Here is a 26,367-nt window from a genome sequence, read left to right as displayed (position 1 = left end):
CCAGTTATCTGTTAACGTAAAAATATGAATTGAAATTTTTTAAATGAAGGTAAACTTTTGTTAAAATTAAGAAGAAAGAGAAAGACGAAAGGTACAGCTTTTAGTTTCTTAACATTTCAGTTTTATTACTCATTAAATAAAATTTGTTTCAAATGTTCAGTTAGGGGTGAGAATCAATTTTTCAGCTCATAACTTCTAAGTTATACAAACTATTGAAAAAATTTCATTAGAAGTTGTTCTAATGAAAAGATGACAAAACTGTGAAACTTGAATTATCTTGTTTTCAATAACCAAGAAATTATGGAGAAATGAAAACTCACATTCCGATACACCATTTTTTTTTGTTGGATGACCCCTTCACGAAATTCATTCTTCCTACTGTATATTCCTTGCTCGCTGCAGTCCGATCAAAACTTTATAAGATAACATGAGTAAAGTGTTTTAACCCTTTAGAGGGTCATTTTTTTCTAGTCATATTACGTTAAAATATTTTTAGATTTGAAATTAGAATAAGAAAAGGGATTCATTTAGCTTATTAGATAAATTTAATTTGATTCATTAATTAATTTGGTTAATTAATAATTAAGTAAAAAATCAAGACACATTTTGTCTGAGATAAAGAACTGATACATTTCAGTTTCTGACTTACTAAAAAAATTCGTCAGAACTTATGCCAACCTACATCATTTCATACAAAGATTGTTATATTTGGTGGTTAGCATACTTCCCACGGCCCTACAAATGGTTAAGCAAAGTGTTTATAATTTTGAACTAAGGGCTGTTTCTAAGGGCATGATAAAGATTTGCGGAAATTCTCATGCCATTTGAATAAGTATTATTCTCATAAGAAATCTCCCTAAAAATTTGAAATTATTCTACTTTTATTGCTTTGATAGATATTATAATTTATTATGTAATAATATGAATAAAACGATACATTGAACAACGAAACTGAAATAGAATAAAAGTTTAGTTATGTTCACTCCGGTTTTGAAATAAAAAGCTATTTTAAGAAAAAATGTAATTTTGAACAGTTATGAGATAAAGAAAACGACACTTAAATTAACAACTCGGCTTTTGCGACACATTTTTCGAAAAAGATTTGACCATCGAAGTCAGATATAACGTGTGTCCATATATAGGGCGATCGATGGCTGTAATTGGATTTTGAAGCAGAAAATCTACAATCCAGTTGCCAAGATCTTAACATCAAGCCACAGAGTTCTAGAAGGAACCAAAGTTCGACATCTAGAAAGTTAATGAAATAGAAAATATTCGTTCCCACATATTCAGAATCAATAATTTAAACTGTGTTACAACAAAAATCCAATTTTATTGACTTTGAATTCTGAATCTTAAAGTAAAAGTTTATCTTCTTGCAAATAAACTTTATTGCAATTATGTATATCTGTATAACATTAAAAAACAAATTTTCCATCAGGGACTTTAAGCACTTTCACTTGATAGTAGTATTCTGATAGTTTGGGTTCAACAATGTCACAATACCCTTTAATTAAATAGTCAACACTCGAAAAGTGTTTAGCACGGAAAGAAATATGCCATCAAATCAAGCTTGAAGTTACATGACTTCGAACTCCTCTAATTTGAACCGATAATTCGAGATGGTCTAGCTTAGTTTAGGTCAGCGGTTCTTAACCTATGGGTCGCGACCCAAAATTGGATCGCGAAGCATATTTCTTGGGTCGTGCTGAGTCCAACCAAAAAAGTTAGTAATACAACAAATTTCAGACATTTTAGAAATGACGACTTGAATAAATATCAACAATCGAAAATGAATGTGAACTAACTGAAAAAATTACATGTTTTAAAAATAAACTCAAATTATGGAGAAATAAGGTTAAAATAAAGAAACTTGCTTCATTCCCGACTCTTAATTTACTTGTTGAAGACAATAATATTGATATCACAGATTTTGAAATACAGAAAATTATTATTAATCATTTAGAAAAACTAATAGCAGACTTTGATCGATATTTCCCTGCAGACGATGTTTTCAAATATAATTGGGTTCGAATGCCATTTAATTTTGATGTAAGTGATTTGCATGAGGAATTTGTTAATATTAATCAATTTCAAGAGCAATTAATAGAAATACAAAGTGACCAAGCACTTCGATACAATTTCTACAAAAACACTGAATCTTTATGTGCTTTCTGGTTAAAATTAAAAACCGAAAAGCCAATAATTGTTAAAGAAGCCCTAAAAGTATTATTGCCCTTTGCAACAACATATATGTGTGAGGCTGGTTTTTCGGCTCTGTGTGTAATCAAAAACAATTACCGGAACAAGTTAAATCCTGAAATAGATATAAGGTGCTCCTTGACAAGCATTCAACCGAGGTTTGAAGATCTTTCAAAATGTATTCAAGCACAAGGTTCTCATTAAAACTGTATGACTTGCATTTAAAATTTAAAAGACTTAACATATGCATTGATATTTCTTTTTTTTTTTTAGGAATAAGTTAAAATGTCAATTATTTTCAAAAAGTTATAAATATATTTTAATTTGGTCAATAAAAATTATTAAAAACACTTGATTATTAATTAAATTTTCCTTGGATCGAAAAGTACTTTTGTTTATCTTTATTATTAAAAAAATAAATAAAAAAATTGTGAGTTAAAAAAAATTTTCATCGTAGGATTGAAGATTTTTTAAAAATACAATCTAAAATAAAGCAATGAAAAAATTTTAACTTTTTTTTTGGGTCGCGACATGAGCATATTTCTCAAATTTGGGTAGCGGCTTAAAAAGGTTAAGAACCACTGGTTTAGATGGAGAGCAGTTTTCCATCAATTGAACAATTTTTTTTTCCATTTTGCATTAATATTTATAAAAAGAGACAGAATGATCGCCTGATAGGACGTCGATGTGAAGATCTACTGATCTTCCATCAACCACTGATTATAAATGTTTTTACGATTAGTTCAGTTGTTTGACCAACATCTAACCATTGTTTCTGATTATACGTAATTCATAGACATATCTATTTCTAACTCATGTTACTACTCATAGAAAAAAAATGATTCCATCGAATAAAATTTGAAGTTGCATGGTTTCAAATTAATTGGTGTGTTTTTCAGAATTTTACTTTACGGCTGGTGTAATATATGTTCAATTTAAAAAAAAGTTCTATATAATTTCCATACATCTTGAGGGGATTATGCAATATTCGACATATAGTATCCTTCGATTATTTAAGTATATATTCAAGTTTGCGATAGCTAATGACTGAATTCTTCACTTCGATTCTTTTTCTCCTTCTGTAGGCTCCTATTTAATTCACAGCTCTAATTTCTGTGCTTGATTTCAAGTATTTGCTATTCTTCCTTGAATCATTGGAACCAACTTTGAGTTATTCGATCACTGACCTTATTATGCTCTTCAAGTTAACGCATTCCATGAAAGTCTTTTATAACTTTAAGGCACAATTTGAAATAATTCTCAAAATGGATCAAATCATTCATTCCGTATGGATTCTTTTATTATGAAGGAAGATCTTCAAATGAAAGAATTCTAAACGAATATAAGTTATAAAAGGGCATATAATGCTTTGAATTCAACAAAAGTTGCAAGTCAAGGCAAATTCAAACTATGATATGCAAGCACTCAGATAACGAAAATACTTTTCATATACTCTAACATGTTTGGACAAGAAACCAATGTAATAGGTACAAATTTATATGTCAACTGATGCTGTTATAGTTCAATTTGGACTTTATTGTTGAGAATAAATTTGCATTCATGAAGACACTTTTAAATTCAACCGTTTTCTTACTCCCCTCTGCTTGTGTTGTCTATTTTTCGAATGTAGTTTTAACGATTTTCCATTTGGAGATTTCGTTGTTTACGTTACGTTGTTACATTATTTGAAGACATTACAATTTAGTTTTTTCATAGCCCATTGTTAGAATAACCTCAGAGAATTCATTCCACAAATGTGTTTCTTTAAAGTTCACATTCGTTTTCATAATAAACCAAAAAGGAAATTAAATGCAGCATTTTTCCTTTTACATCCTATTTACTAGAAAACTTTAAAAAAACTTACAAAATATATCTGAAAATGAAGATGAAAAGATAATTATACCAAACTTTCAACTTGAAAAGAGAGAAAAAAAAAGGCCCACTTCTGAAAAGCGTGGCCTTTCCATTACATATTTATTTAAGGCCACCTCACCTGAATGGGGACCTCAAAACAAAAGATGTGGATGGGGCCATAAAACGGAAATCGAAACTGCCTTCCTGCGTCTCCGGAGCCATTACATTACCATAAAAAACAAGGCCGAGCAGCCAGGAGCAACTCCGGAAACAGAGGAAAAACAGGAGGAAAAAAAAAAGCTGACCAAGAATCTTTTTTGGCCTTGCTTTCATTGTTTTCCAAATGATGTCTTTATGAGATAAATTCACAGAACCCCGAGAAGTTATGACAGCAGATGCTCGCGGCCATGTTATCGTAAAAGTTTGCTACAATAGCTGAATTTACCTAGATGAAGTTAGGGGAAGTATTTATGGAGAGAGAAGCTAAATTAGTTTCTAAAAAGGAAGATATGCACTTCTGGAATTCTAATCAGGCTTCATTTTGTGCAATCGTGGAAATAAAACATGCTTCGAATGCGATAAAAACTGAGTTCTGAAAAAAAAAAAGTGTGTATTTTTTTGCATCTTTTTTAAAACTGATGTAGAATTTTAGGCTTTAAATTTAATCATCATATTCAGCTTCGTCAACGAATGTAAAAGCAGCTCTTATGAATATCAAAGAAACTAAGTCTGAATAATTCTAAATTTGATAAATAAAATTGATGATGATGTCGTGTCCGCGTTACCACGGAAAGAGGTTGCAGTAGCTTCTGAGGGCAAAGACCCCTGAGCACCCGAGGGCAGAAGTCTGACTTCTAGCTCATGAAACTCACACACATTCGCTTGCACAACCCCTTTTTACAGGGGGGGGGGCACATTCACACACCTCACAGATAGAACACAGATGAAGAACAACCATGCCCGAACCGGGATTTGAACCCGGGACGCCCAGATCAAGGGAAAGACGCTCTACCCCTATGCAAGGATACCGGAATAAATAAAATTAAGACAATTTTTCCATATGTTTCGATAATATCTAATATAACATTTTCAATGTAATAAAATTGCATTGTATTTTTTTTTTCTAAAATTACCATGAAAGCAGGTATGGGAAAAAAGGGAAGAGATGATGGTTCCAACACGAAGAAGTCTGCGGACCACTAAGCTAGAAATTGAACCGTGTCTGAACCAGCTCCCAGCTGTAATTTGAGAGAATCTTCCAAAAGGATACGGAATACACCGAGGCAAAAGGGGGAGAGACTTGAAGGATTCCCCACCGTAATTTTTTTGAAAAATAGGATGTTAAAAAAGGTCGTTTTGAGGTACTTTTATAGTGCATTTTTTAATTATATGCTTTATATATAAAATGGATTTTTGTTTGTTCGTACCCTATGCCGTCCCATTCAATATATTGCCATGAAACTTTATCAACTTATTGCTTGCACCTGCGCAAAGGTTATAGGACAGTACAGTTATTATATATAATATATAAAATTAATTTTTGTTTGTTCGTACCTTATGAGCTGCCATGCCGTTCATTCGATTGCAATAAAATTTTGACAACATATTGTTTGCACTTGCGCGTAGGATTATATTTATAGCATAATTATTATCATTTAATTTGAACACAATAAAATTAACACACAAATCGTTTTTATGATTCAATATTATTTTTAAATTGAATGTCGACAAAAGAGAAATAGTAAACGGCAAACGGTACATGCTATTCAGAGTTAATCGCACATTTATCAAACAAAATAAAATTATTATCTTCGATGGCAATCAATGCGAGTAAAATAAATTCGAAAATATTTAGTGCAAGAGTCAATTTTCATTCAGCCTGCAAGATATTTTATTTGCTGTGAATTGCACATATTATTTAGTATTTATCTCACACATACAAAATAGAATTGTTATTACCGATGCCGATCAAGGTAAGTTATTGATAATGGAAATTTTTCTATTTTTTCAGTGAATCGACACACGATGTTTCGGTTATGCAATCATATATCGTGTTGATCGCTTCGTCAAAAAATCGTCTCCGAAACATTCGTCACTTAGTAGATCTATCAACGTAGTACGTAGAAATAATCGAATTCGAGAATCTCTAACTAATCAGCAAGCAAGCGAGCAATGAAATAGATCGTTTACAAATACAAAAATTCACGTGCTTTAGAATTTCAGTATCAACATGCGGGAAGAATCGAGGCAACTATTCTTAACGGAAAGTAGAATGGAGAAGATGTGCTCATTCCACGCATTTCCATTATTCCCACCGATATGCCTTTTGACTTCAAACGACTGCACTTCTCCATTCGACTTGCATTATCGATGACCATCAATAAGGCGCAAGGTCAATCACTTAATGTGGATAAAACCTTGAAAATCCATGTTTTTCACATGGCCAGTTGTTTGTTGGATGCTCACGAGTCGAAGAGAAAAGAAATTTGTTTTTAATGAAGACGAAAAACACAAACCCAAAAATATTTCTACTATAAAGACCTCAATATGAAAATATAAATTAGTAATTATTATTTTTACTTCTTCTTTATATATCATTCAGTTTCAATGAATTATTCACTGTCAACAAGAAAATAAATCATTTTTCCTATCATTCCTAACTAAACAAGACAGCTATTTTAAATTTCAAACAATATTTCCAAAATTATTTCTCCTACTGCAGCAACGCGCCGGGTACTAGCTAGTATATATATTATATTATATATTTAAGGTCTGACTTCTTTTCAACCACTCCCGGGGTTTAGAAAGACCACCTGTGGTCCGTGGACTATCGGTTGGAATTGGTTGGTTTAAGTTAATTATTAAGAAAAAAAAACTACTAAAATAAATTTCTAAAAGAGTTATTTCGTTTTTTATGAGGTTTTATTTAATTTTTGATATAAAGATGAAATATGCAAACGTGTTATTATGAAACGTGTTTATAAAGATGAAATTTTGCTATCAGTTTTCACTTTTTTATGTTACTTAAAATCTGAAGTTTTCAAATGCTATGTTTATCGATGGAAATACGATATTTTCTACATTTTACAATGATTTTTATTTATTCAGAATTTAAAGATATGTCAATAAAATCATATTTGATTCTATAAAATAAATGAAATTTGGTATTGAATTCGAGATATGTTCTTTCTTCCATAAATCTCATGAATTCTCCAAACGAAGTATTCATAAGTATTCTATCTTGAAGCTTGATGGCGGGAAAAAATTGATTACAAGATTTCATAATATTTATAAATATGAAATATATCAAAGAAAAATATAAAAGTAAAACAAAAAAAAATTTAATGCATTTTGATTACTGTATTAAAAGGTAGAATTAAAAAAAATGTGGAGGTTAAAACAAAATCATAAAAGCTGGAATAACTAAAAATATTACTTTGAAGAAAATACTCCGCAATGTATGTCACAAGGTAGAGATTATTTAAATAAATAAAATAATTATAATAGATTAAATAAATAAAATTAACATATGTTTTAAATTTTGCTGAAAGAGATTTCTATCAGCGCTTTGTACTTTTACAATATTGTTGATCTTCGACTTTCCGATATAATCTACTTTTTGTAGTATAACAAAGACATGCTTATTAAGATGCATATTTCAAATATTTCATAGTGTGTAAAATCTTTGTTTTTTTGGTTAAATAATGAAATCCGGTCAGTTTATCAAAAAACAGATGTACTTTTACAAATACAACATCAGTAAATTATGCTAAAACTTAAACAATTTTGTAACAAAAATAAACAAGCAAAATAGAATATATTTGTAAACAATATTTATGTTAGAATTAAGAAGTAAACAATGATTTCAAATATTAGAATTTCGATAAATATTATTTATATTTAAAGAAAATTAATATTTGAGCTTTCATCACATGTATAGAGAGACCAGTGTTGCTTTAGCCTTTATAAATTTCACCAATTTAATATATATGATGCGACAGAAAATTGTATCAAATTTTCAAGTCAAATCGCATTTCAGCGCACCTTGTTAAATTGAGAACTACTACATATCCTATAAACCTATTTTGACTTACTTCATTCGGAGTTTAAGTGCCGTAGGCTTCAAATGCATGGAATATTTGAGTTTAAATTCTCTTGTAGTGAATTTTGCTTAGGATTAGTTTGTTGCAAATTCACAGGAAAAGTAACCATAAGCATCGAAGATAAAGGTACACTTTTAAAAGGAAATATTTTGTAAAAAAAGTAATAAATTTAATTGGATCTTTAATTTGGCAGATTAATTTATTTTGTAGTTTTCCGACAATTCTAAAAATGCAATCTGCTGCGCTAACCATATTTAATTTAAATATATAATAAAAATTATTATATATTTAAATTATTATTATTTAAATTTAAATATATTTAATTTTCATATTTCTTCACCTGTATTCTTGTTCTCGGTATGTTTTCATGATCGTATTTTTGACGTGATATAAAAAATAAATGACTATATTTATAAAATGCAGGGATTGTTATTGAATCAAATTTAAATATGAAAAAATCTGATAATACAGAATTCCCAAAAAATATTTCCTTTTGTTTAAATCGTAGGCTTTTATAATGGCATTTTCACAATTTTTAAAAAGGAATTTTTACATAATGTAAATTAAGTTTTTACATGCATATTTTATAATATAACATTTTTGTTTTATTAAAATTATTTTAAACTAACATTCTAATCATAATTGCCAGGAGACTAGTATTTTTTTTTTTGTAACATTAGCAACGGTAGTTTCATCGTTGCTAATGTAACAATCATTCTTATTCTGAACTTAGATATCATATTGATTCCATAACTCAATCAACATTTTTGAATCACACAATATGAATAGTGGTTTTTGTGAAAATTTTTAACATTCAGACGATAATTTAAAAGAGAGAGCAAATAATTACTGAAAATATAAAATTGTTTAAATCCAAACGATTTTTATGTATTACAACCGAAAATATTCAAAAAATATATGAAAGATTTCTATATTTAAGATGGTGTTATTGCATTGCATATTGATGCAACAACGATTTCGTTTATCTAGAAATTATTAAAAGAGCAATTCGTCAGAGAAAATTGATCAAAACTTTGGACAGAATTATGATTAATCGTGGCAAAAGCCAAGGACGGGAAAGTACTGAAAAAAATCTCTCCAAAAATCTCCAGACAGCAATAAATTTCTATTGCCAGCAACCAGTCCTTTGTTAAACAACCGCGAACTTCCTAATCAGCGCGCTTCCGTCAGAGGGCTGGTTCCTGCACCGCAGATAAGCCGGGGCGGCATCCTGTAATTAAGGGGCTTCTACTGCGATGGCGATCGCCTCTCACGATGCCAGTGGAAAAGGTTGCCCTTGTGCAGCAATAAAATGGAATTTTTTTTAAAAGATAAGACTTTTTTTTTTTTTTTTAATGAGACTTGAAGAGTTCTTGCAAATTTTTATAATGCTCTGGAACTGAGCGAATAAGAATACTGTAACTAGGCAATTTAAGAACGAATAACGTTTTATAAAAATTTAGATTTTAGAGAAGAAATTTGATGTCATATTTATACAATTTTAAGCAAAATAGTAGTGTTGTTCTCGATTTAAAGTAACATGCTGATATGAGAATCAGTGACATATAGAAACCGTGACATCTTTCCTGTGAAACAAAGCGACATAGAGTAGAATATCTCAGAAACAACAGCAAAGGAACCTCACATTTGCCGGCCTTTTTTCCCCGGACAACTGAAATATATATTCAGAATTTATTTATTCATGATTTCAATGTCTCATCTATACAAATTTCATCAAGTACAGTCCTTTATTCATGCCTTTCAATCTATAGAACATAATTAAATGATTTCGAAAAAAAAAAAAAAAAATAGAATACAATGTTATCTTAAATTAAGAAAAATTCAATTTTAAAAGAAAACGTACGCGAAATTTTAAAACTACATGTATTATCGCATTGAAAATATGTATTTCTTAGTGCAATCATGGTATTTTCATCATTGAGTTAATTTGATTTATTCGTCAAAATTAGATTTTATGAAAGAAAAAAAAGAATTTTAATACATAATATGTTGTGAAAACTTCATTGAAAACACGTTTTACATATAAATTCTATTTTTTTTTTTGAGAAAAGGAATTCAGGAATTTTTATTGTATTTCGAAAAAAATCTGACATCAATATTTAGCAATGCTCAGTTAAATGATACATGATCAATTTTATATACTTTTAATTGATAAGATTAAACATAAAAATTTATGTGTAAGATATTTTTAGAAATATTATTAGAAATTTCTTCATGCAAGACACAGTTTACGCATGTTAAAACAGTTAATAAAATAATTCAAAGAGTCATCGTGCCCCTTGCAGTGAAATGGTAGATCTACCGTATTCGAAAATATGAAAGTAAAGAATGGGTGGACCAATAAATATACATGTATATATTTCATTAAATGATAAAAACCAACGAATAATTCTTTTAATTTTTTGTATAAACAAATCTTAAATGTATAAAATCATCTCACTACATGTATCCAATACAAATTAAAACACTTGAGCTTTGAAGAAAATATTTGAACATAGATTCCCCAATATCCAAAAGCTCGGAATAGGAACATTTGTTTCACTTTCTGTGTGGCGCAACTGATTTAACAAGCACGTCATACGCCTATCCACTATTCCTTGCCTAGAAGCGAAGCCACTGTTACTATTAAATAATTATCTCCTACGTGGAGGTGTCTGAACACGTACCAGTTAATTGATTTTAAATGGGAATTTTAGGCTAGAAGTGGTTTGTCAAACACAGATATTCGCTCAATTAGGTGCTAAGCAATTAAGTTATGAAAAATTAAGCAATAAAATAGAGAATTTTGGAAAATATTGGTATAACCACAGATCTGTTAGAACTGAAATGATTTCATCTCCACAGAGACAAACAAATAAACAAACAAACAAACAAAAAAAGTCGTCATAACCACACAAAAAAAAGCATAGATATGCTAAATGTATTGTTCAAATTAAAAAATGGAAACCTAAAATAAAAATTAAAGGCGTGTAAGCGTAGAATTTATACAGTATTAACAATTTATTTGCAGTTCATGTTGCGAAGATATAAATACATCCTTCTGAAAAATATTACTTTAAAACAATTTTTAACACACAGTACTTAGTTTGTTAAGAAGATATTGTACTTCATTTTCTTCCTTTTATCTTAATTGAATTATTACTAATGATTAGTCTATTGTTAAGAAATGAAAGATAATTAATGGAAAAGTTATTTTGAAACAGCAATTTCTTTTCAATCAAAATGACTCGCTTAATTTTAAAATCCATTAAAAAATTCTCAATGAAAAAATCCCATTTCGAAAATTTAAACCACTTATTTTATGAAATGCAGCTGACTAAAATAACTTTTAAAATGCAGCTGACTAAAAGTTAAAGAATTAAGTGGGCAAGCCATACCTTGAATGTAATCATTAACTGTAATACTATTACTACTGAAAATACTAATAATATAACTACAACTTAAAGTTCTGAACCTTTAAAAATGCTTTCAAACGTAAACTGAATTGTTTTGCTAAAGAATCAGAGAGTATCATTTAAATGGCTAAATAGCAGAAGAATACAAAACCTCACGAACTGGTTTCATGCGATTTAAATATATTATAGCGCATGCATATGGCTCATGACAAATAGCATTCAAAACTTCCCAACATGATGAAAAGTTTTCAATTTCAAGGAGATTGTATTCAGGGAATTTGTTTAGCTTAATTATCGAGCTCCAAAAAAACGTTTAAATATTTAAATATTTACATGATTCAACTAGTGCAAATGATCGGATTTCTAAAAAGTCAATCGTGAGCACTGCATCAATCAGTCAGTCACAAGTCCCTCCTAAAATTAAATAGATACTCCGTTACACTCACACTTTGATATCGGTCTGTTCTTCGGTGAAACGATTCTCAGGTGCCAAAGAAGTGCACTGAGCATAGCTGACGACTGATGTGGCAAAAAAGAGGTATTCGTATTTTTCGCGTAAAGACAGTAAACATGCATGTTTCTCAGGGTGAATATAAGAATGGAAGCATATACAAGATTATCTTCAAAATATACTCCTTCTTTCGAAATAAAATAAGAAACTTTTTCAATGCAAATAGCATACTTTTCAAACAAAAGTATTAAAAAGCAAATGATTTTGATTGTTCTTCAAAAGTTCAATTAGAATTAATGTTATCAAAACTAATTTGTTTATTAATGACACTTAAGATAATCTGATGTTGAAATTTTAGTATTCAGTTACGCTTTTGAACAAAGGTTACAAGATAATACCAAAAATCTACTTTTGTTGCATTAAAGAGAATTAATATTCTTAGAAAAAGCTAACAAATTAGTTCATTATAAAGTGATCGTGGAAAACGGAAATTTTACAGGATATAAATTTATTGATGAGAAGTGAATCAAAAATAGATACAAGTGCATAAATAAACTTCGAAAATTTATAATTTTTCTATAAAATTTTAACGTTTATATATATTTAAAAACGGCAATGAAAATATAATGAATACTAAGTGAAACTGATTATTTTAGCTGAAAGTCATGAATTTAATAAACTGCCTATTGCTTTCCGGCTCACTTTAAATTTTAGAGTAAAGTTTTGTGAAACAGTTAATACACCAAACCTATGATTATTGAAATTAGAATTCTAATAAAAAATTATTATGATTAATATTTTAAAAAATACACTCATTTGTACTTTTGGCATGATTTCTTAAAAATTGATTATATTAGAAGAAGAAAATGAACTCTTTCATGTGTGAAATATCAAAATAAATAATGCAAGTAGAAAAAAAATTGCTAAAAATTTTGTTACAAAATTTCAACGGGGAATTTCTGGTTATAATTTTTTTTTCTGTCTGAAAATGCAATTTTACACCGTTATGTTTTTTTTATTGTCTGAAATGCACTTTTTATCATATAAAATTTAGTAACATTATGAATACATGAGAATTTCATAAAATAAAAAAGCAGGCCGACATTTGAAGAAGTTGTGACAAAGTCTTTCATTCTTTTTTATTTCAAAAAAGGCAAGGAAAGAAATAAAGATAAATTATTTCTAGTTTTACTGCAATATATACTAGAACGCCGCTCATAAAAAGGCGAGATTATTTCAGTCAAGAACAGGCAAAGAGATTTTTTTAAGGGGAAATTATTAATTTATAGAACATTCATATTTAAAATTCCTCTATTCATTGCTCCTTATCGTCGTAAATATTCTCCAAGAACGTGCAAAACTTTGCGAGTGATTGAATAAAGGAAGAAAACATTTAAGGAAAATAATATATATAACAGTTCAAAATATGGCTATGAAATGGCATATTACGGTGGAAACAAGCAATTCACTCGAATTTTTTTTTTCTCTTTCAACATGGCGCATTATGTGTTATAAAACATATTGAAATTCGTGAAGAATTGGCTTTCTGTTTCTTGCAATCCAAAAGTTTGAGTTTATGAGGTAGAATTTGTTAATTTATTTCATAAGGTGAAAAATGTTATATTGAATTCTTAATTACTGACAAATAAGTTCTAAACTAGGACGGATATATGATCATCTACATTCATTCAAATTTTAAATATATCTAGAACTAATAAAAGAGAGGTAGTTTAGCACTGATCTTGCAGTCAGTGTTTAGATCCATATTCATCAAACTATTTCTTCAATGCATAAAAAAATCTCGAAAATGAGGGAATTTTGTTATTTTTCTCATTGGTACAATTGTTTTTATCTAAAAGATTCATTCTTCATTCGCTGTCATTAGGAAATTTGGACCTTAATAAGACTTCGAATAAGTTCAAACGCTGCTAGAGAGTACTTAAAATGGCAGTGAATTTTAAATAAACAAAAATCCATTTTCTTCATCATAGAAAAGGAAGAGAAAATTTTTATTTAAAAACAGTGACATAGCGAGGGTAGGTGGCATATGGTGTATGGCACCATCTTTTGTCCATCATTTTTTGTTTTGTTTGCAGGTAGTAAAGATTGCTGCCCATAAGAAAAAGTTTGAAATTTCCCAGCCAACACCAAGTTCTCTATTGATATAAGATTTTATAACTATTGCTGAATCAGATTGGGGAAAAAATATGCGCGCATATAATGAATTTTCACACTATTAGGCCATGTGGTGACTTTGCTGCTAATTTTTTGTATTGTTTTATTCTGTAGATGTTTTCCTTTATTACATCTCCTACAAAGCTTTACACTTTTCTCAGAGTAACTACAGCAGAAATCATTTATGAATGGGAAATTATAATTGTGCTTGAGCACCCTATATTTTAATAACTATCCGTAAAAAGAACGAAGGATCTTGATGTATGAGAAGCATTGAAGTCTATATATTGAGTATATACACTCATGTCCAAAATTAAGGTCACAAAAGTGTTTTTCAAAGTAATTTTAAATGGCTACCAGTAAAATTTAACACGATATTAACTTTTGTTGTGGGAAAAAATGTTGTTTAGCATTAGATTTTGAGGAACTACTGAAATTAGACTGTTTAAGCATCTGGGATTTTTGCCTGCAATTTTGTGAATATTGCATTAAAAACTAAAAATTTAACCTGTTTCCAGTGAGAATGAGTTCTCCTAATCGTTTAGACGAATCCTTGAGATGGAGATCCGTTTGCAGGCTTGAAGCTGGGCGGTCTCAAGCGGAGGTGGGTCGATGGTCACAAGTGACACCGAAAGTGGTATCCAGGTTGTGGAATCAATTCCAAACAAGTGGTACTGTAACCAGGAAGGCCGGCCAAGGTCGTCACAAAGCAACGACATCTGCACAGGATCGCTATTTGGTATTAAGCGCACGACGGCATAGGCTGACAACGGCTCCTTAACTTGCACGTGACCTTGCTGCTGCGTCTAGAATAAGAATTTCCAGACAAACAGTATACAGACGTCTAGCAGAGAGGGCCCTTTATGCCCGGCGACCAGTTGAGTGCGTCCCTTTGACTGCATCTAACAGAAAAGCCCGGTTGTTGTGGTGCCGAGCGCATCAGTCTTGCGCACAGCAAGAATGGGGGCGTGTTCTTTTCAGTGATGAGTCGAGATTTACCACACAGAGTGACACTCGTCGAATATTCATCTGGAGAGAGCGAGGAGCTCGCAATCATCCCCCCTAAGTAAAAGAAATCGACAGATTTTTTGGCAGAAAATTCTTGTCTGGTGTGGCATAATGTTGGGCAGTTGTACACCACTGCACGTCTTCGATGCGCTTACTGTCAATGCATATCTCTAAAGGGATGAGATCCTTGAAGCCTATGTGAGGTTGTTCCGGGGTGCTTTTGGCCTAGACTTCATATTTATGGATTAAAACGCGCTTCCACACAGAGCCCAGATCGTTGAGGATTTTCTTGAGGAAGAGGATATTCGACGTATGGACTGGCCCTCGATGTCTACGGTTCTCAATCCTATTGAACATATTTGGGATGGTCTCGGAAGAGCCGTTGTACAGCGTAACCCCCCTCCTAATACCCTCCAAGAGTTAAAATTCGCTATTTTAGAAGAATGTGCTTTGTTGCCCCAAACATTTATTGACACCCTCATAAACAATATGAAAGCTCATTGTGAAGCCTGTATAGCAGTGCACGATGGTCACACTCCATATTAGACAGGCTTTCCTCGAGATAAATGCTTTATCTCTGATTCATAATGTAACACTTTTTGATATACCCTGTTTCTTAATTCCCAATTAAAATCTTTTCCGTGTTGTTATGTGTCTATGTTCTTTCTTCCATTGCAGTGTACCTCTGTGCCAAATTTTGTGGCAACACAGTGAATAGTTTTTGATTTTTCGCAGATTTTATGTTTGTGACTTTAATTTTGGATATGAGTGTAGTTGTAAAATCAAGAATATTTTGTCTTCATTAATCATTTACTTTCCTTTTAAAAATAAAAACGTAATTGACTTTGTCATAATGAGCGTAAATGAACCTGAATTTTTTTTTTTTTTTTTTTTTTTTTTTTTTGGCTGTTGGCGTTTTTTTATTAATGTTTTTGTTCATCAAGCTTCTGATATCAAATTGCCAATGCGGAGAGAACACTTAATGTATTAAGTAATTAGATAATTGTTTAATATTATAATAAACCTTCAATAATCCTAAACAGATATTTATCCTTTAATTTTTATCGCATAAACATAAAATAATGCGATTTTTATTATTGAATATATTACTATATTTCAGGTAATTTTATTAGAATTGATAAAAAATATTTAATTCTTTTCTTCAATAATTTTTTTTTCTGATTTCCCTTCCTTTAAAGCAAATTGTTAAAGTTAATATTTTAGAAATTCCAGTTTCTAGTCCGAAATATGGTAATTCTTTTATGCTTGATCCGTTTACTTTTATTATAACAATACATTTTTAATTATAAATCAGAGACAATATGTACACAACAACTTATTCGATTGTAAGTGTGAATACAGTAACTGAAATTATGTTGTTGTTGTTTTCTTATGGTACTTGTCATAGACAAGCCCGCTGACGAAGTAAGTGATTTTAAGCCGAGAGGCGCCATCTAGGGCCATGGGTACGTCTTAGCTACTCATGCGTCATATTTGCTTGCACAACTCCTTCTTATAAGAGAGAACATTCACACAACTCACAGATGAAGAATTACCATGTCCGAACCGGAACACGAACCCGGGAAGCCCAGATCACGAGGAAGACGCGCTACCCCCCATGCCAGGACGCCGGCAGTAACGGAAATTAGTAAAAGTATTATCATAAAATATATTTCAAGATATTTTTTAAAAACATTATTAGATTTGGCGAGAAACTATTAAAATTAGAGAAAAAAATTATACGCAAATAAAATTGATATTTTCGGAATGCTTACTTTTTAATTTTAAGTGGTCAAGAAATAGCTTTTATTCTGAAGTTACTGAAGAAAAATATTAAAATTTCGATTAGTTTATTCATAAGCACTTTCTGTTCAAGACGTAATTACGCACAAAATTTGGGAAATTAAAACTATTGATCCAAAAATCTGGCTTCTGGTTGATATTTAATTTTTTTTCTTTTTTTTTTTATAACTATACATATCGCGCGATGTAATTTACAAATAGTATGCCTGGAGTATGTTGTTTAAACTTTTGTTATTTTCAATTGTCATTATGTTTAATTTTGAATTCTAACTATCCCTATTAATCGAATTCATATCCTTAAAACAACTTTTCTATTATGATTTTAGGGCAACATTGTCAATTTTTAAAATCGTCTAAGATGGCAAAAAATTTAAAAATATCAAAATGATTTAGAATAAAAAGGCAGATGAGAAAACATAATGAGAATAAAATGTTATCGTAAGACATCCTAAAAAACGTCACTATAAAATGTTTTTGAGTATACCAATAACTGCAAATATAAACAGCTATGGAAATCTGCTTGTGTTAACAATGTTTGTGAGGAAAATGTTATGCTGGAGTGTTTAAAAGATTTCATTTCATGCGAAACATAAAATCAATTACCCGTTTATAAATGATCCTTTAAACGCAAGTCCAATTATCTTAATGTCTCAGTCATCAGCCTGATATCAGCGAAAGGTCTACTTAATGTAATTACACGGTTTTAAAACGACCCACTCTAATATTAATAGCAACTGCGAAAGAAAAAGAAATATTTTCGAAAAGTCCAGCATTAAAAACTTTCCATTTTATCAACAAGTACTTTCACTTTACCAGACCACCCAAAGTTAGCGTAGAATCATTTCCCTCAGCTGATGCAGCTGAAAATTATACTATCGTTTGCTTTTATTAAATGTTCTGTGGGTTTAAAAGTTTACATTTAAAAATCTGGCCTTCAAAGCCAATAAAAATGCACTTGAACTGGTTTTACCGCCGAGTGGAAACCTATTTAAGCGTGAAGCACGATGTGGTGGTAATGGAAACAATTAACCCTTGGAGAGTTGAATCTTGATGGATAGCCTTCAACCCATACTTTAAACTTTTGAAATGATATAAGGAAAAATGAAATCTGCCGATCGTAATAAAAATTGAAAGTGAAGCTGATATAGCTTCTAACATTAAAAATTTTCATCATCAGATCTTTTATTTTCCACTCTAGACTTGTACTGAAAGCAATTTACTAAGACGTGGGAATGCTTGCCAAATGAATGCAAATCTATTCTGGAACAAAAATTTAAAAATCTTTTCATTCGACAGAATCTTTTCGTGCACAATTCTAAATGATGCATCGTTTTGAAGTTTCCTGACTTCTATAATTTTATAAAATTATTTAGAGAAAATAAAAATGGCAAATTAATTTTTGGAAAAAAATCAAATTTATAAAAAAAAATATATATTTTTTATATCTCCAAGTATTACAATCAACGTATAATAATTTGAGAGGAAATATATTTTTAATTCTTCGTTTTTTGAGCGCGAAGGGTTAAATTCCAGTGGCATGCTCAGACTTTCTATGTTATAAATGATAAAATAAATAATACTTTTAAAACAAAATGAATGTTTTGGAATCAGAAAATGCTAGCAATAAGCTTAGATTCTATAATTGAAATTTTATCGCAATAAATTAGATGATTTTCTTCTGAAAATTTAAAAATAGATATTTTTTCTATTATATAATAAATCCGAATATAAAAATGCATGGTGTTTTATCATGACTTAAAAAAAATTTGTTTCTTTATTTTGAAGTTAGATTCAAAATTAGTGATAAAGGGACTTTAAGTAGCAATTAATCCTGTCGCATAATTCTTGAAATGCAGTGGACAAAAAGAAGAAATCTCAAAACGTTTGTCACACTTTCATGCAAGGTCGTGATATACCGACTATATAACTGATTTTAATTACGTTCTTTATAATTAGCTAATTAAAATATTATGATTACAATTTAAATTATTAATTTTTAGTGGTAAAAATAGTAAAATTGTCTTTAAATCTCATTTTTTTTATAAAGTTATTTTGTTTAACACTTTTATAACAATTGAATGCAAGAACAATTATGAAATATCATTAGATAAACATTCAGCATAATTTCATTATGTTTAACCACCAAAATCTATTTCAAATACTAATTCATTTTGTACTCCTCTGACAAATGATTATCAAGACTATGAATTTTTTCATGAGAATTAAGTAGATTTTTTAATATTCCAAACTTTATTCATATTCGATCAAATTTCAAACGATTTTTTCTCTAGTATATTACAAATAACAATTTAAAAGAAAATCTGAGTAAATTATAAGCATCAATACCTTAAAATTAAAATACATTTTAGTGACATTCAATTAACTCAAGAAATTACCTCAGTTATAAATCGCTCATATATTAACAATGTTTATGTTCAAAAAAGCACATTGTTTATTTCCGGCCAGTTTGGCAACAATCATACATTCTAACAAATTGAAAAATAACTAATTTTACCTATGTGAAACATCAATTGATTGGATACTAATAATCTGTACGCAAGTGTCATAAAAACTGAGTGATTTGTCTTAGGTAGTAATCGGATTTTGAACTTCAGAAACTTGCTTCTATTGATATTTATAATTTCACATCAAAATGAGAAAACCGCAAAACAATTACATCCATTCAATCAGTTTGGAATATTTCATTACATAGATCTCAGGAAATTTTTTGGTATACAAATATCAGAGTATTCAAAATATTTGTTATTTCAATTTGCAACAAATCTGAAAAAAAAAAAAAAAAAAAAAAAAAAAAAAAAAAACGGTATGGGGGTGGGTGGAGAATACAGAATTAACATTAAATTCTAGTTTCATGGAAATTTAAATATTCAAACCAAATTAAAATTCATTAAGATGACCTTAAGGGACCCGATAAAGTTTAAGACTCTAATGAAACGTTAATGTAATGTAAAGTAAAAGCAACTTGTTAAAATTTTTGTACTCTATAAAAATAGCTTAAAAAAGTAATCTTACATAATTTTCTACTCGTAATGCTTGAATTTAATAGGCAACAAAGCTATTAAGCAATAAAATGTAAAATCATAATGACCAAATACTAAATGATGGATAGAAAATACCATTACCTGCATTATGAAATGGAACAGATCTAAGAATTAATTCAAGACGCAAACGAGCGTGTGAACCATAGAGTTGAAATACTAGTTTATATACCAGCTCTATGGTGTGAACGCTAATACGCAAGTTACAAACTCATTTACTGTTACAAACTTTACATTCACACTCAATGTAATCTCATTTTTAACTCCTTAGTAAACAAACAGATAGCAGTATCGCTTTTCGAAACCTGTTTCTTGCGGCCCCCTAACCGGAAGAGAATTTTTAACCCTCCCCATCTGTTCGTTTGCACCCCTTTGTTACTATTATCAAAGGCAGGATACAGGGTTCCAAAGAAAGGTATTTTTCTTCATACTTCTTTAGAATCTGAAAGCTAATAGATAAAGAAACTGAAGAATGCATATCAGTCATTTTCTGGTGTTAACAAATTGATTTTATGATTTTTAGTCTCACCCGATAGACATTTATACCAGTAAGCGATCTCAAGATTTTTAAGGTTTATTCAAGCAGAAGTCTTCACCATATGATCTGGCCACGAGAGCTTGTAATAGTAGAACTATGATAATTTATTCCTATATAGTTTTCACCTTACAGAATATAAGGTGAAAGCTAAGGCATCAGAATTTTTAGAATTTTATTTAATTTATTATAAGAGATCAGAAAAAAAATTATCCGATAATCTTAAATCTCTCCTTATTTCTTTATATCTTTCTCGTATAAGAATTTTCAAAGAGAAAGTATTACGATTTTCAAAAAATTCTAACTCAAGATTATGATGAATCTCCATGATTTATACCTCTAAGTCCGCAAAGGACATTTTTGGCATTATGTCTATCCGTGAACTCGATAGCTCAAAAGTGCTTTGAACTCGACTGTTAAATTTGGTCTTTACATCAAATTTACAAATCTATCAAATTTTGTAAATCTATTCGTCTACCTGGCTGTCTGAGTACAAGAGAGCATACTAATTTAAAAACTTAAACAACTAACGAATAAAATTTTATACACAGATTTTTCACTTCAAGTATAGATTTGCACCAAATTTTTAACAGACTAAACAGGAGGGGAGGTGGTTATCTCTGTCGGTTTATACATTCTCATGCACGTGAACACAATAACTGAATAATGCAATGACTTAGATAAATAAAATTTGCTATGTAATGTTTCTATAATTAAAATTTGATACCAAATTTGTTTTTGATTTGTCCAAAAGAAAATGTCCAACATGCAAACTCGTTTTTTTTGTGTGTGTATCTATTGTACCAAACACAAAGCTCTTACGTAGGAGACTCTGAAAATTAACAAATACTATGTATGCCAGGAATGCTAATGTCCAGAATTTTTAATGAAGGGAAGGAGAAAGTTTGGGGTATATGAGAACACACAGAATTATATTAGTCGAAAATATTGGAAATATTTGCTTCTGTATTCAAATTATAATACCCTCCCGAGTATCCGGCCTAATGTGGCGGAAGGCAGGCCGGATAACAAAAAAGACAGATAGGCCGGAGTTCTATGAACCCACTTCTTTGGCCACAAAGATGAGAAGACAAAATTTTTATGCAAAAACTCACTGTTATAATACTTATTTTTATGCAGAAAACCTAAATAACTTAACCTAATGCCTAAGTAAATCGTAGGCCTAATTCTTAAGAAAATTGACTCAAACTGATTTATTTTTCACTGATAAATAATTAAGATATGAAAAGAATAACTCTAAGATAAGAGTATACAGTTTTTAAGTTTTGAAAAGTTCTTAATAGAGGATTGCTTTTGTAACGCTTTGCCTCCCTCATTTAATTATGATTAAAGGAAACTAGGCCGGATAGTCACGAGCAGGATATTTGGAAGTGTACTGTGTTTAAAAATGTACATTTTATAAAGATACTTTATAATAATTAAGTAAGAAGGAATTAAATTTTAAGAAATTGCATGTGGATGATCTAAAGCTTTACACAGCCAAACCTCATCAACTATTAAAGCGCAGATCACCTAACCTGTTAACTGTAAGTACTTAAAATACTGAGAGTATCTTCTTTCTCACAGATTATTCAATTTCCCAAAGTTGGTGAACAAAATTCCTTGCTTTCAGAATAATCCTAAACAAACAAAAGAAATTATAACAAAATTCTCTTCCGAGGAAAAAAAAAAAACACACTAAAGATGCGATAACAATTTATTCTGAGCCGCTAGTTGGGTGGTAGTTAATTTGGACGCGATGAAAATTAAGCCAATCCCATTAAACAATAAGCCAAAGCCTGTCGGAATAGCAGAACTTTGGGTAAAGTTATTAGGAAGAGGTTGACTTTTGGCGAGCAGGAAATAAGCCTTCCCCTCCTATTGCGGCAGATGTTAATTAAAATTTTAATTAAAATCTTTAATCCATGGCGCGTGCTAGCAGTTTGCAAAGCAGCTGATTCGGAAGCCAAAAGATCAACAAGATATCAACAAAACCAGATTTTTTTAAATATTTATATTTCCTATTCTTTTCGGCGAGACCTCATTGTTTACAGTTTGCAAAGGGTTCGGAATGAATTTTGCCATGAAAATGTGAAAGGGTTCAGAAGTTCAAGCATACTTAGATGAGGGGATTCTGAAATTAGAGAAAGCCTTTTGGAGCAGAATAAATTATCAAAGAGAAGGGCGGGAGATTTTAAATGTTATTTATTAACCTTAGCGAAGTTTTGTTACATTGGTAGCTATATTGTTTTTGAGTAACATATAATTGTAGAATTTTCATAAAATTCTAATTTTTTTTATTGCTTTTTCAGAAACATATTCTCATCAGACTGATAAAATGAACACATTCAAGAGATTTCTTGATATTTTTGAAAATTAGTGTTAGCAAAAATTTTGTTTATTATATATATATAAAAAAAGGTTTTAGTTTTAATTTATTAGAGGCAGTAAGGATTTTTAGTCAGACGTTGGAGCAGTTGACTGTCTGAATTTCTGCGTCATTCCAGTATATTTCAATAAATATTTTAATAATTTATACTGGTTTCTTGATATCTTATAACTTTAAACGAGCAATTTTTTTTATATATAAAGATACTTCGTATATTATGGAAATGGCTGTGACGATTTGGATCAATTTTTATATTTATATAAGATTTTGCTTTTCAAGTTTATGTATGTAGGTGTTCTTTCCTGAAAAAAAAAAAAAAAAAAAAAAAACGAGTTTTTACACAACACACACACACACACACAATTTTTTTTGTAACTAAATATTGACATGATATACATGTATAGCATTATACATGTGCATACAAATATTGACATGCTATATATGTCCTGCATAAGAGATGGGGTAATAGTTATCGATCCGTACTCTCATGCATTTGAAATTCAATTAGATTACGCTTTGAACGAGCCATAAGATAGGAAGCTTGGTCTCTCAGGTCTCTAAATATTACATTTTATTTTATAGAAAAGGAAACTGTTAAAATAATTTCGCTTAGTTTTCATTGCAAAGCTCTGTTTTCCTGTGATAAGTAAAAGATTATTTAAAATATTCCTTTTAAAAATTATTAATTCTGAAAACTTGATAAAAATGGAGACAAATTTATCTTTAGCCTCACTTTGTTTAAAGAATCGCATATTTTTTTCACAAATAAAGCATTTTTCTATTATTTATACTTGTTTTCTATTTGAAGATATATTTATTAATCTTTTTATATATTTTTGAATTATTAAATATTAAACTAAACACATAATGAAGTTTATAAATTCACTGGCTTACTTGCAAAAACATATAAGAAATGAAAGATTTCTTTATTTTATAGGGATTCAAAATTTAATTAAAAGTAAGCAACTAAAAAAAGTAGAATCTTCTATCAAGCATATAAAAAAGGCAATATTGCTTCAAATTTAATACACGCCAAACGATATGACAAGAATTATCCTTCTTTAGTTTTAATTCAAAAATTTTTTGAGAAATAAAAAGAAAAATGCTATAAACTTTAATTTTAAAATAACGAAGAAATATATCTCCTTAAATATGACAAGAATCTATCAAACACTCCCAAAATATTGACCTACTGTAACATTTAGTTAATCCCGAAGTTCAAAAAATTCGAACGACATCCCATTTATCTAATCTGTTTATCCTCCACACGTTGTCCAGAAAACTTTGGAATCTAAATTTTTGTATAGCCTCGTCCAAGTGTGATCTGGAACATAAATAAGGAGCGCAGCTGGCAAGACGAACGAAAGATTGGCGTGTTCGGGGAGAAAAAGAAGGAAGAGTAAAAAAACAACAAAAAAAAAAAAACACTGGAGCGGAGAAAGAGTGTTCTTTTTCTATTTTCTCTTTCTCTATATCTACCAAGTAATCTGATTTAAATTAAACAAAACACCTTCGGAGAATAAAAAGAAGCCCCGTTTATTGAATTAGGATTCCCAGTCGTTTCAAAACGATCTGGCATCGAGGTTATCGGAAAATTTTACCGCCAAGGCTTAGTCCCTTTTTATTATTTTTTCTTCTTGCCGCTGCTTTTCTATTGTGTTTTGTTCTTTGCAAGGAAAAGGAACTGTTAGCTTTTCATTAACAGAGACTTTTCTCTGATGATGCGGGAGAATTTTGGGCATTCCGGATTTCGAGTTGATTGTCATCGGGGAATATATTTTGCTTCGAATCTTAGATTAATAAAAGAATGCTTCCCTTTTAAAAAAGAAAATAGTTCATATCTGTATAAACACATGTCCTTTTAGCTTAAGTTTTATTTTCTTTGTCTTAGTTCCTACATAATAAACCCAATACAGTACAAATGGTTTTATTTTTGCAATATTTTATTATCAAGACGAGCCTTTAGCTGGTTGAGTCAATTACTCTCAGTTGTGTTTTGCTCCAGACTGCAGTTACTCTTGATTCAACTCATTAGCGTAACTAGAGTGGAGCAGTCAGTACTGGTGGAATTTATATCATTACAAGTGGTTCCATCTTTTTTTCTTTAAGAATTCGAATAAGATTTTTTTCTTAGTTCATTATTAGAATTTTAGAAAAAAAAAGTTCTAATTTTGGAAGTCTTTTTTGTAGTTTGGATTCAGATTAGATTAACCTTCTCGAAAATTGTTTTCGATTCAATTTTATTTTTGCACCACTTATATGAAATTCAAAATTCTGCACAGAAAGATTAGATTAAACATAAAACAATAAAGAAGTCTGTCTTTAAAACAATAATTAAAAAATATGAAGGAATTTTAATTCTGGGTTGTTTTTCAAGTTTGCCTTTTTTTTCACTCTAAATCTCAAAATGAGAAAAGAGTAAGGAGTGACCGCTGGACTGAGACTTTTCTGTAAACCAGGTGACTAACTAATTTTTTTTCCCAAATGGTCTTCGCGCCTCCCAAGATCTACCTTGTACAATATTTTAAATATTTTGTTTCTATAATTTATTTTTTAGATATTTTTTTTATTGGAAAATGTTTTACTATATCGATGTACCTGAAAGTATCTATCCAGAGAAATACACCCAAATCCTATTTAGAAGCTTATTTAACCAAGTCTGTGAAATAAAGGGTCGTATTAAATAGAAAATGTGACATTTTCTGTTAATTAAAACCACTTTGGGAAATTTATATATTATTAAGGCTGAAGTCTAACATAACTTCAGTAGATCTAATTTTTGAAAGTTTTCAGATGAAATTAGCTCACATTTGAGTTTCATTTAGAGGAAAAATAGAAAACTCTTCAACAGCCAATCAGTAAAACGCTCATCGATTTACCAGTTTTGGAATAATGCTGGTCAGAAGATGAAATTCATAATCTTCTCATTCATGTTCTTTAGCCATATCACACTGTAACCGACTAAGTGATTAGTCAGCAGGATTTATTGTTCTATCAAAGAGATTGAATCGAATAGCAAAATTTAAATGATTTTTTTTTCATATTAGATGTTTGATATTTTATATTCTTTATACTGGGTGTCTGATCTAATTGTGGCAAACTATCCAATTTCCAAACTATTAATGATATGCATTAGTGATAGTAAAGCAAACGACCTGTTAGCAGTTCATTCTTGACTATTGATGTGTTCTTGACCGGCTGTTGATGTGTTCGTAATATGGGATCTTCCTTACCTTAGCTTGCTTTATTGATAAAACTGTTCTACACTAGGCAGTGTAATGCCATGGCTGCTCTTTAGCAAAACTGTACAAAACATAAGACGGACTGCTCTTAAGCTTATGTACAGAACATAAGACGGGCTGCTCTTAAGTT

The 26,367-nt window shown here is 30.1% G+C and overlaps 1 protein-coding gene across 1 annotated transcript in view; it reads right to left on the bottom strand.

Annotated features, from left to right (window-relative positions):
• LOC129969547 (chondroitin sulfate N-acetylgalactosaminyltransferase 2-like) overlaps window positions 1-26,367 on the bottom strand; it is a 95,503-nt gene that overhangs the window by 6,377 nt on the left and 62,759 nt on the right. The window lies entirely within an intron of this gene.

This window comes from Argiope bruennichi, chromosome 1 (assembly GCF_947563725.1).
Source record: "Argiope bruennichi chromosome 1, qqArgBrue1.1, whole genome shotgun sequence".
Lineage (NCBI taxonomy): Eukaryota > Metazoa > Arthropoda > Arachnida > Araneae > Araneidae > Argiope > Argiope bruennichi.
The sequence above is the reverse complement of the archived record's forward strand: the minus strand, read 5'-3'. Positions and strand labels throughout refer to the sequence as shown.